This window comes from Ovis canadensis, chromosome 18 (assembly GCF_042477335.2).
Source record: "Ovis canadensis isolate MfBH-ARS-UI-01 breed Bighorn chromosome 18, ARS-UI_OviCan_v2, whole genome shotgun sequence".
NCBI lineage: Eukaryota > Metazoa > Chordata > Mammalia > Artiodactyla > Bovidae > Ovis > Ovis canadensis.
In genome coordinates this window covers 58,467,266-58,475,551 of record NC_091262.1, presented here as the reverse complement: position 1 = coordinate 58,475,551, position 8,286 = coordinate 58,467,266, and positions in this window count along the sequence as shown.

The window sequence follows — 8,286 nt, the reverse complement described above, 5'->3', positions numbered from 1 at the left end:
GCTGTCCCTTTACATTGGCTCCCTTTTAAATTCTTTCCTGTGACAAGCCAAGGACCCTCACTTAATGGCCCATCCCAGGACTCATCCAACATCCTCTTGCACCCCATTTTCCTGCAACAGCATCAAGAGGTGTGCCTTTTGAAAGAGAGCAGGTTTTCGTTTCCTTGAGGACTTTAGGTCATAGTGGGGATGGATAGGGCTGACCGTGCAACCTTTGTGTGGAATAAGCCCCTTGCTTCCTGCTGCTCATTTCCTAGGAATCCACAGATGTGCTGGCATCTGGACTTCCTGTTGGTTGATGCCTGGGTTCCTGATCTACTAGGGCCACTGCATCCTCTCCTTGGCATTCCTAGTGCCAAGAAAGATGGGAGTATTAGAAATCAGTCTTTGATGCCTAGTGCATAGGAAGAATTCCATAAGGATTTGCTAAATGTATGTATGAATGAAAAAATGTCATGGTTAAATCAGCTTTCTTGTAGTTTCTTTCTGTTGAATCAAATTACTTGCCATATTTAAACCAATCAGTAAAGCGTATTTGCCTTTACATATAACATTGCTGAAACTGAAAGTTGCTCAGTTGTGTCTGACTCTTTGCAACCCCATGGACTGTACAGTCCATGGAATTCTCCCTGGCCAGACTACTGGAGTGGGTAGCTGTTCCCTTCTCCAGGGGATCTTTCCGACCCGGGGATTGAACCCAGGTCTACTGCTTTGCAGGCAGATTCTTTACCACTGAGCCACCAGGTCCTGGGGGAAACCCCAAAGTGGATCCTACCCCATGTGGAAGCAAATGCATTTGCTAAACTCTGTTCTTATTCCATGGAAACAATCCATTTGAAGAAATTGTGTATGAAGTGTTGATAGTCATTCTATTATGAATGTGAACTTTCTGCTTTGTGCTGCTCTGTATTTGCTGTAGTGAAAACGCACAGGAATTGTACCAAGCCCTTGCTGTGTTTTGAAACATTGTGTAACATGTTTGGAGGGTTTTCCTTAGTTTATACTCATTGACTAGCCTTGCTCGACCCCTTTCCTCTCCGCACCAAGCCACCAGACCAGCACTTTCTCTACCCTCAGAACCAGCTCTCACCTTTACTGACCCCAGAGCCTCTGCTTCTTATCCTCTCATTTTCTTTCTCCTTCATGCACAGATGATAACCTCATTGCTCCTGGCACAGCTCAGCCACTAGAGGCTCTGCTCAGCCCTTGAGGAGGGGCTTGGGTCCAGAACATGGAGGTTACTATGGCTACTGGTCCAGAAATATTGTGAAAACCTAGCGGGCAGGATGAATCCCACATTTCCTTGCCATGTGTGGCTCTAGGTGACCTGCCCTGCCACTCCTACAGCCCCTACTGCAGTTTTAAACGAAATTGTAACATTCTTTCCATGGGACACAGGGGCATGTTTCTCACTAGATGATAAACTTTAAGGGCAGAGGTCACATTGCATCGGTCTTTCTGTAACCCAGCATTGGCACAGCTGCCATATTATGGATGGTCAGTGAATGGATTGGTGAACTACTGAGTCATTTCAACTGAAAAGATGATTTAAATGAAAACTTTCAGGATGCAAACAAGTTTCTTGAAAATTCTCTTCTCTTCTCTTGCCATTCTCTTCTCATAGGCTGCAAGTATTTTCAGAATGAAAAGTTTTCAAGCAGAAGTAGGCAATGGTAGTTGATAAGGAAAGTTTGGATGGCCAGCTCATCATCATGATAAGAGTGAGACTGTGTGCAGATCCTACCAAAGGAGGCAAATCGAAGATACCTGCGACTGAGACAGGGACTTTGCTGGTGGTCCGGCAGGGAGTCCTCCAAGCTTCCACTGCAGAGGGCAGGAAATCACTCCTTGATCGGGGAACTAGCATCCTGCATGCTGCACAGCTCCACCCCCACCCCTCCAAGAAAAGAGAAAAAATGATGCTTGGTAGAATGATTCCATATTACTCTTAGGGAGAGAAGGTGGGGGTGGGGTGGGGAGAAGACAAGGGTATTAAAACTGGTACATAGTTTCTGGCCTGGAGATCAAAGTACCTCAATACCACTTAGTCCTGCTGTGTCCACACTGATGTTTCTGGAAGCCAGATCTGGAGGTTAGCTTGGCCCATGTTGCTGTTAGTACTACCTCCCTAGGGTACCAATTCCCACCTTCCCATTCTGCTCTGACATTTCTTTCTTCCAGACACATTCCTGCACCGAGCCCTCCTTGCCAACCCTCTCTTGGGCCAGGTTCTCCTTTCCCATATAAACAAAGTCTACTGTTGACCTCATTGTGAGCACTCCACCTCTCTTCTGCCCTCTGTGGAAAAGCCCATCTCCCCTCTACTGGAAGCAGAGCAGGTTGGCCTTCTTGGCCTTCTTACTGCTTCCTAAGAGAGACCACATGCCACTGGGCTTTGCTCCCTCCATTCCACTTCTCTCTGGAGCTTTCTCTGCACTCCCTGAAGTCTCTGGTGCTTGGTCTCCAGTTCTTTCCTTTCTGCCCTTAGTCCTGCCACCATCCTGGACATGCGTCCACTTCAACTTTCATGTGCTCAGTCCTGCTGACACCATTGGTAATGACAGTCCCTTCCTTCCCCTCCACCCTACTCTGGCTGCCTGTCCCACGGTTATAGCTCGTGCGTGTCCTTGCCTTGTCTGGCCCGTCTCTATGATCTCAAGCTTTGGCAGGATATTCGGCAGGATGTCTCCTCCGGGACAGAAGCTCTCCCACCGTGTACTCCTATAGTTCCCAAGCTTGCACAGCTCTTGACAATTGCATTTTTACTATTCTGCATTTACTTCCATCTCTGATCCAGTTCTCACAGCCCTTACACCAATGATTCTCTTCCCACCAACCTTGATTCCTTGTCTCTCCCTTGTACTCAGTCAGCCAGACTCCACCCTGGAGCGAGACTCCCAATTCATCCTCTCTGGTTCCATCCATGGGTCCTGTGGCTTGATGCTGAAACTGATGTGCTTTTTCAGTCCAATGATCCCTCCGCAGCTTTAGGAAATTTCTCCCATTCCCCCTTTTCCTTTTCCAACTGTTTACCTCAAAGTCTTGCTCACTCTCTACAGAAGCCTTACTTTAAGGCTTTAAGAAGTCCTTTCTGCCTGATTGAGACTGAGGTTGTCAAGTAGAGTGCCGGGGTCCAGCCCCGGTGGATCCAGGGAATTCGAAGGGTGGACGGCGTCGGTGTGGAAAGACTTGTTTATTTATTAATAAAAGATTAGATTAAGAAACTATAGTGTAGTAAGAAGATTAAGTGGAGGAAGAGGGCTGAATAGCTTGGTTTACGCGGAAGGCCAATAAAATTCCAGACAAGGAATTTGCACCATCTACGTTGGGCCACCGGCGCCCGCTTGAATATCTAAGGGTGCCTCGCCTTAAGCTCCCTTTCTCGCGGGTCTTAACAGCCGGGGCAAGTAAGTAGACCTGGCGAGCCTCCGCGCTCCAGGTGGAAATTCAGCCTGAAGTTAAAGTAAAGAGCAGAGAGAGGGAAAGAGAGAGGAGAAGAAAGAGAGAGAGAGACACGGGGGGAGCCAGAGTGCCAAGAAACCAGGCCGGGAGACTAGTTAGAAAAGCTGGTCCAAGAAGCTGGCCCCTGGCCCCAGAAGCTGGCCCCAGAAGCTGGCCCGAGAAACTGGCCCCATCCTTTATTGTTCAGAAGGCCTTTTATACTTTTGATAAAACACAGAGATCAATGGGTAACACAAGATTATGTAGCGTTCGCAGCTCAGGCTCTTTCTATACATCATTTGGTATACAAAAGGTCTCAGGTGATTTACATTATCTTCTGGCCAAGAGGCTTGTTAACACTTTTTGGCTCTCTTCCTTAATGAATGTTAATCTTGTTTCCCCTGAAGTGTTTTTTTTTAATCTACATCTCCTTAAAGCATTAACATTAAAGTTACATCTCTATAGAACAAAGGTGCAGTGGGATATAACAAAGAAGGTACTTAACTCAAAGATCTAATGTTGCTAACACAAGGTCTACTACTTGTTTTTCTAACTATATCTACAACTAAAGGATGTGAAAATTTGGCAGCAAATATTGACTCAACAAATGAAACCTTTAATCAGTCCTAAAGAGATTTTGACTCCTCGGAAGCTCCTACATTCCTAGGGTGTTTTAAGCTTCTAGTGCCTCCTGCAGTCAGGAGGCCTCAAACAATCACACGCGCAGCTGTACGAGTCCTGCAGGCAGGCTAGAAAGCCATCAGAGGGTTTTTTGGATTGAAACACTCTTTCAAATGCAGAAGACTAAAGCCCTGAATTGACTTTTTCCAGAAAATGTCAGAAGAGTGGAAAAGCAGAGCACAAAAGCCGGCAGATTTTTGTTGGGGTACATGCTTAGGAATTTCCAGAGGGGTCCCTGAAGTCTGAGCACGCCTTGCGTATGTCAGCTTCCTTCCTCATGACCTTGTCACGGGCGGGATTCCTCACACTGGCTCCCGGCAGTAGAGAGTTCCTTAACTTACTCTTCCAGGTTCATGTCCATCTGGTTCCCTTTTTCCCTTCTCAGGAAGTTCAGTTCAGTTCAGTCACTCAGTCATGTCCAACTCTTTGCCACCCCATGAATCGCAGCACACCAGGCCTCCCTGTCTATCACCAACTCCCGGAGTTCACTCAGACTCACATCCATCGAGTCAGTGATGCCATCCAGCCATCTCATCCTCTGTTGTCCCCTTCTCCTCCTACCCCCAATCCCTCCCAGCATCACAGTCTTTTCCAATGAGTCAACTCTTCGCATGAGGTGGACAAAGTACTGGAGTTTCAGCTTTAGCATCATTCCTTCCAAAGAAATCCCAGGGCTGATCTCCTTCAGAATGGACTGGTTGGATCTCCTTGCAGTCCAAGGGACTCTCAAGAGTCTTCTCCAACACCACAGTTCAAAAGCATCAATTCTTCGGTGCTCAGCTTTCTTCACAGTCCAACTCTCACATCCTTACATGACCACAGGAAAAACCATAGCTTTGACTAGACGGACCTTAGTCGGCAAAGTAATGTCTCTGCTTTTCAACATGCTATCTAGGTTGGTCATAACTTTCCTTGCAAGGAGTAAGCGTCTTTTAATTTCATGGCTGCAGTCACGCTCTGTAGTGATTTTGGACCCCCCAAAAATAAAATCTGCCACTGTTTCCACTGTTTCCCCATCTAGTTCCCATGAAGTGATGGGACCAGATGCCATGATCTTCGTTTTCTGAATGTTGAGCTTTAAGCCAACTTTTTCACTCTCCTCTTTTACTTTCATCAAGAGGCTTTTTAGTTCCTCTTCACTTTCTGCCATAAGGGTGGTGTCATCTGCATATCTGAGGTTATTGATATTTCTCCCAGCAATCTTGATTCCAGCTTGTGTTTCTTCCAGTCCAGTGTTTCTCATGATGTACTCTGCATATAAGTTAAATAAGCAGGGTGACAATATACAGCCTTGACGTACTCCTTTTCCTATTTGGAACCAGTCTGTTGTTCCATGTCCAGTTTTAACTGGACATGACCTGCATATAGGTTTCTCAAGAGGCAGGTCAGGTGGTCTGGTATTCCCATCTCTTTCAGAATTTTCCACAGTTTATTGCGATCCACACAGTCAAAGGCTTTGGCATAGTCAATAAAGCAGAAATAGATGTTTTTCTGGAACTCTCTTGCTTTTTCCATGATCCAGCAGATGTTGGCAATTTGATCTCTGGTTCCTCTGCCTTTTCTAAAACCAGCTTGAACATCTGGAAGTTCATGGTTCACGTATTGCTGAAGCCTGGCTTGGAGAAATTTGAGCCTTACTTTACTAGCATGTGAGATGAGTGCAATTGTGTGGTAGTTTGAGCATTCTTTGGCATTGCCTTTCTTTGGGATTAGAATGAAAACTGACCTTTCCAGTCCTGTGGCCACTGCTGAGTTTTCCAAATTTGCTGGCATATTGAGTGCAGCACTTTCAAAGCATCATCTTTCAGGATTTGAAATAGCTCAACTGGAATTCCATCACCTCCACTAGCTTTGTTCGTAGTGATGCTTTCTAAGGCCCACATAACTTCATATTCCAGGATGTCTGGCTCTAGGTGAGTGATCACACCATCATGATTATCTTGGTCGTGAAGATCTTTTTTGTACAGTTCTTCTGTGTATTCTTGCCACCTCTTCTTAATATCTTCTGCTTCTGTTAGGTCCATACCATTTCTGTCCTTTATCGAGCCCATCTTTGAATGAAATGTTCCCTTGGTATCTCTCATTTTCTTGAAGAGATCTCTAGTCTTTCCCATTCTGTTGTTTTCCTCTATTTCTTTGCATTGATTGCTGGGGAAGGCTTTCTTATCTCTCCTTGCTATTCTTTGGAACTCTGCACTCAGATGCTTATATCCTTCCTTTTCTCCTTTGCTTTTTGCTTCTCTTCTTTTCGCAGCTCTTTGTAAGGCCTCCCCAGACAACCATTTTTCTTTTTTGCATTTCTTTTCCATGGGGATGGTCTTGATCCCTGTCTCCTGTACAGTGTCACGAACCTCAGTGCATAGTTCATCAGGCACTCTATCCATCAGATCTAGTCCCTTAAATCTATTTCTCACTTCCACTGTATAATCATAAGGGATTTGATTTAGGTCATACCTGAATGGTCTAGCGGTTTTCCCTACTTTCTTCAATTTACGTCTGAATTTGGCAATAAGGAGTTCATGATCTGAGCCACAGTCAGCTCCCAGTCTTGTTTTTGCTGACTGTATAGAGCTTCTCCATCTTTGGCTGCAAAGAATATAATCAGTCTGATTTCGGTGTTGACCTTCTGGTGATGTCCATGTGTAGAGTCTTCTCTTGTGTTGTTGGAAGAGGGTATTTGCTATGACCAGTGCATTTTTTTGGCAAAACTCTTTTGGTCTTTGCCCTGCTTCATTTCATATTCCAGGGCCAAATTTCCCTGTTACTCCAGGTGTTTCTTGAGTTCCTACTTTTGCATTCCATTCCCCTATAATGAAAAGGACATCTTTTTTGGGTGTTAATTCTGAAAGGTCTTGTAGGTCTTCATAGAACTGTTCGACTTCAGCTTCTTCCGCGTTACTGGTTGGGGCATAGACTTGGATTACTGTGATAGTGAATGGTTTGCCTTGGAAACGAACAGAGATTATTCTGTCATTTCTGAGATTGCATCCAAGTACTGCATTTCAGACTCTTGTTGACCATGATGGCGACTCCATTTCTTCTAAGGGATTCCTGCCCACAGTAGTAGATATAATGGTCAACTGAGTTAAATTCACCCATTCCAGTCCATTTTAGTTCACTGATTCCTAGAATGTCGATGTTCACTCTTGCCATCTCTTGTCTGACCACTTCTAATTTGCCTTGATTCATGGACCTGACATTCCAGGTTCCTATGCAATATTGCTCTTTACAGCATCAGACCTTGCTTCTATCTTCTTCCTCCTAGGAAAAGAGCTACCAATTCCTGTTTACTAAGGCTTTAGATTTGTGCCCCCCTCCCTGCCCCCGCCATTCCACCATTTTCACTTGTATCTTTAAGCCCATAAACTTGCTCACACTTTCCCATCTGAAAATGAAACTAAACAAAAAACCCTCATCATCCTCTCTCTCCTTCCTGCAAAGATAAGTCTGATCGGATCTCTTCTTTTGTTGCCTCTCATTCCCTCTCTAATCTGGTTTCTGCCCTTATCACTCCACAATGAATGACTCATCAGTTGAGCCCCATGTGGGCAAAACAAATTGGCAAGTCCCTTCCTCTTTTTCTTTCTTTTTCTTTTTCTCCCTGAACTATTTGATCTGCTGGTTGTCCCTTCCTCCTTTGGCTTTGCCTATTTGTCTAGTCCTCTTTGCTGTCAAATCTGTTAGCTCCTTCTGAGTTCCCTTTATTGGCTCCCTTTGGACTTTCATCTCCTAAATGCAGAGTTGCTGCAGTCTGCTCTTCCCACTCTGATTGCTTTCCCTGGCTGCCCCATCTGCAGTTATGGCTTCAATTACCAGCACATACTGAAAATCCACATGCCTTTATCTTCTGTTTAGGCTTCTCTGCTGAGTTCTGGACCCATGTGCCCAACTGCCCCCTGTATACCTCCCTTTAAGTGTCTCTCAGGTACCTCAGATTCAGCCTCTTCCTAACAGCATTCATGTCTTTTCAGCCAGACTTTTCCTCTTGGACTCTTTGTGAATATTGTCATCCAGGATCCCAGCCTCTTTTCACCACTTCTAGTCAGTTGTCAACTGTACAGAGATGGGGTGGAGGAGGGGGAGTTATGTTCACTGGAATCCTGGGGAAGCTGGGGCTGCTCTCCTGAAGAGATGCAGTGGACTGGGGAGCTACATACAGTGGGG